Source organism: Myotis brandtii, unplaced genomic scaffold (assembly GCF_000412655.1).
Source record: "Myotis brandtii unplaced genomic scaffold, ASM41265v1 scaffold810, whole genome shotgun sequence".
Classification (NCBI taxonomy): Eukaryota; Metazoa; Chordata; class Mammalia; order Chiroptera; family Vespertilionidae; genus Myotis; species Myotis brandtii.
Window position 1 is genome coordinate 1,185,285 of NW_005371274.1, and position 4,103 is coordinate 1,189,387.

Here is a 4,103-nt window from a genome sequence, read left to right on the forward strand (position 1 = left end):
CCTCTCAATCCTCCCCGGCTTTCCCGCTGTAGTTTGACAGTCTGTTCAAGGCAGCTCTGCCTCTGTATCTATTTTTGTTCATAAGTTTATAATAGGAGACCCATACTTTAAAAGATGTGTTAAACTGATGATTTTTCTATCTCTTTATCCATCTATTCATTCATTCAACAAACATTTAGTGACTATCTACCAAGTACAAAGCACTGGTTTAGGTCCTGGAGTTGCAAAGATGAAATAAGGTCTTCCGATACTGTCAGTGGAGGCAGTAATCTTTGGGGTGGCCTGGGAGGAGTGTGTTATAAAAGGGAGCCATCTCAAGGTTCTACCCAACACAGTATTTAAAGATAGTAGGGAGATAAAAGTCCTTGTAAAGGTGTTCTGAAATGGACCATACACTCTTCCACTCCACACCGTCCCTAGGTTTCCCTCCCCCTTCCTTTTGGTCCCCATGTCCTGGCTGTGGAAGTTCCTTTGCTTCTCTCTCTGCAGCACTGCTGCCTCTCATTTCAGGTAAGGAACAAATCTGGCACCTCTGAGGCAGTCCAAGAGCCCATGGTGCAAAGGCATCCTGTGATGAACTATTAAATCTCATGTGTGAGACAGATTTCCATGCCAAGCATATACTGCTTAAGTACGTGATGAGTAACTTCTTCCCCACTGAAGTTCTTAATAAAATCATTAACATACTATGTTTAATAGTGAATTACGCACTGTAGAATTATACTAACCTAAAATATGTTTACAATAGATTTCTGCTTCCTCCCCTCCCCCATGTTGACCAGATAGGCCTGGCATGGACCCAAAAAGGATTTTATATTAGTGAGGCTGTGTAAAAAGAGCTTACCTTGTGCAAAAGGTACCCCCTCTTCCATGAAACAAAAAGGCCTGAATGACCACAACTCATTTAAAGTGAAGATTAAACATTTTAACAAGAACAGTGCCCTAATTCAGCAAATTTTATTTAGGTCCAAATGCAGGGCTATTGGCAATGAAGAGCAATTCGAGAAGCCATAACCCAAGACAATTATTGTGAGGGCCTTTAGAGTTTCCTATAAATTTCCCCTGGTGACCTCAGAGCCAACGCTCGACCACATAGTCAAATATTTGTATTAGGTGTTCCTGTGTTTAACACACTAATTAAAAAGATGGAATTCTTTGATTCTATCTCAAATCATTTACTTCTAATCTCTTTCTGGAAAAGCCTGCTGGATAAATGGAACTAAGAGTACGCTTTCTAAAAGGAGGCTTGAGCATGTTGCAATAAATCCAGGGGCCAAGGACATTAATGTACCTGAAGTGCTCTTAATGAACCCATGGTAGCGATCATCCTTCCAGGCCTGTTTCAGGGACCTTTATTTGGAAGGTTATAAATCCTTTGAGAAATGACTATAATGGGGAAAAGCTTTACCAAAGGAAACTTGAGTTCAAACAGCTAAATGCACTGGCCAGAAGGGCAGGTTTAAGGACAGGTGAGGAAGCCATGACACTTTGAGGCATTAACTCAAAAAACTTGTCTTTGGTGAGGTTACATGACTGGCCCTGAAATTTACCCAGAGGAACAAAAATACCATTTGGAATTCTCTCCATTGACCCTATAATAATGTACGTCTCTTCCCTTCTTTCCTATGTTCAATTAGGAATGGGAAGGACTTATAAAGAGATGCCATCCAAAGTATGGGAGGACCACTTGCATCAGAATCACCTGGAGGGAATTACCATGAATGAGCACTCCTAGGCCCAACCTCATTCCTACTGAGCCAGAAACCTTTGTGCTGCTGGTGGTGGTGGTGGCGGGAGTGTGTGTGTGTGTGTGTGTGTGTGTGTGTGTGTGTGTGTGTGTGTAGGGGGTGGGGGGGAGGTGTTGGAAGACTTGGATTCTGATTTTTTTGTTTAAAATTTTTAAATATTTATCAATGTAATTTAAAATAACAATAATAAAAGCATTACATGCTAACATACATATCTCATGAAAAATAATTATATTTTCCAAAACAACAAATACTTCTGTGAGAAGAGTGATATTATTTTATATTTTTTCAAACCTCGTTAATATCTAGCTTTAGTTAAGGACAGATGAATTCTCTTTTCTGTTTCTACATTGAATCTGTTGAGATATGTTGTTTTGGTTGAAGTTTGGCCTCAAATATATTTTTATTGATTGCAGAGAGGAAGAGAGAGGGAGAGATAGAAACATCAAAGATGAGAGAGAATCATTGATTGGCTGCCTCCTGCATGCCCCCACTGGGGATCGAGCCTGCAAACCAAGCATGTGCCCTTGACCTGGGACCCTTCAGTCCACAGGCTGAGGCTCTATCCACTGAGCCAAACTGGCTAGGGCTATAACCTTTAATCTTGTGATTAGATTTTTAAAACCTACTTCTTTTAAAAGTTTTATTATAAATTCAGCTTGTCACTATTCTTTTTGATTCTTGTGGTTTTAATATGTTTCATTTTTCAAGTTTATTTATGTTAAGTTTACTTAAGTTTTAAGTTTTTTTCAAAGTTGATTCTTAAAATTTTTTTTATTTAACTTTTTCAGTGTTAACTTCTTTTGCCCTTTAATAGTCAGTCTATATATATAAAAACCTAAGCGACCAGTTGATCGGCCAACTGGCTGGTAGCTATGATGCACAATGACCACCAGGGGGCAGAACCTCAATGCAGGAGCTGCCTTTCTCGGTGACTTCGCAGCTGTGGTTCTCGGGTGATGCACCTGTAACCAGAGAGGAAGAAGCCCAATTCCCGGGTGTGTCACCCGAGAACTGCCCTCTCACAATCTGGGACCCCTCAGGGGATGTCAGAGAGCCAGTTTCGGCCCGATCCCCACAGGCCAGGCTGAGGGACCCCCCCCACAGTGCACGAATCCGTGCACCGGGTCTCTAGTATGTCATAATTTTCTTCTTTTGATTTTTAGATTTCTGGTTTTATTACTTTTGCTTATGTTTTGTTTTCTATCTAAATATCTGAATTGATTTGTATTCACTGCTCTTTATCTACTTGCTTTAATGTGGAAGTATGGCCACACGTGTGATGCCAAGGTATCCTGGCATCCATTACCTAATGTGCTTCTCTGACTAGGGGTACCTTGATTAGAGTTTGAAGGCTGAGAGAAGGGGATGAGTCTGTAGTTTCTTTAGTGGGTAAAAGGAACTGGAGCTAAAGGATGAATATGCTGCATTTTCTTGAAGGATCCATTTTACTCAAAGTTCTGGGAGGGGGGAAATTCAGATCCTTGGAGAGAAATTATCAACATGAAAAGTGCTGTCAACTTTAAAAAAATCATCCCAAGCTTCAAAAATTGATAGACTCAGTGTAGCAACATCTCCATTGTAAACCAGTGAGAAGTGTCCAGATGATATTTGTGTCAAATTTGTTAACCCAAAGGCTTCTGCCTTCTCTTTCCCCTTTTTAATACCCCCTTTAAAATTAAAAAGGCCCTCTCTCATTCAGGCTTGCCTTTGACAATCCCTTCGGTTTCCTCCTGACTTGCTAATTTTCTGTCTTTCCATAACAATTGTCCCATGAAGCATCAGTTTCTCCTCCTGGGCCCAGCTCATAGACAAAAGTATGGGTCTTAAAACACTGAACTTCCATTCCTTCTCTCTCTTTCTCTGCCATTGAGGTGCATGCGTTTGATTCTCCTTCACCATGTCTTCCCACAGGACTTTCAGGATCAAGAGGTTCCTGGCCAAGAAACAAAAGCAGAATAGGCTCATTCCCCAGTGGTTTCAGATGAAAACTGGTAATGAAATCAGGTACAGCTCGAAGGGGAGACATTGGAGAAGAACCAAACTGGGTCTATGAGGAATCACACATGAGAGATGGCTCACATATTTATGCGATATCCAGGTTGCCTGCATCTTTAAATGATTGAAAAGATCACTACTGTCTGGACAGTTGGGCATTTTAATTGGGAAATTATTGGACTCATGCTTTTGCTCTGTTGATTTTCTGTCTGCAGTAGTAGGTTGGTTCAGTAATAAATGTGTGAGACCTTTTAGAAAAACAACATTGAACTTTCCTTCTGTAATATGTCATCCTCAGTGTGGCAAGGAATTGTGTTTTTCCCATGTGTTGCTCTGCCATAGCACAGTACTGATGCA

General features: G+C 40.8%; 1 pseudogene; it reads left to right on the forward strand.

Moving 5' to 3' along the window:
- Positions 1 to 3,593: 3,593 nt before the first annotated feature.
- On the forward strand, positions 3,594 to 3,809 carry LOC102263481 (annotated as a pseudogene).
- The last annotated feature ends 294 nt before the right edge of the window (positions 3,810 to 4,103 follow it).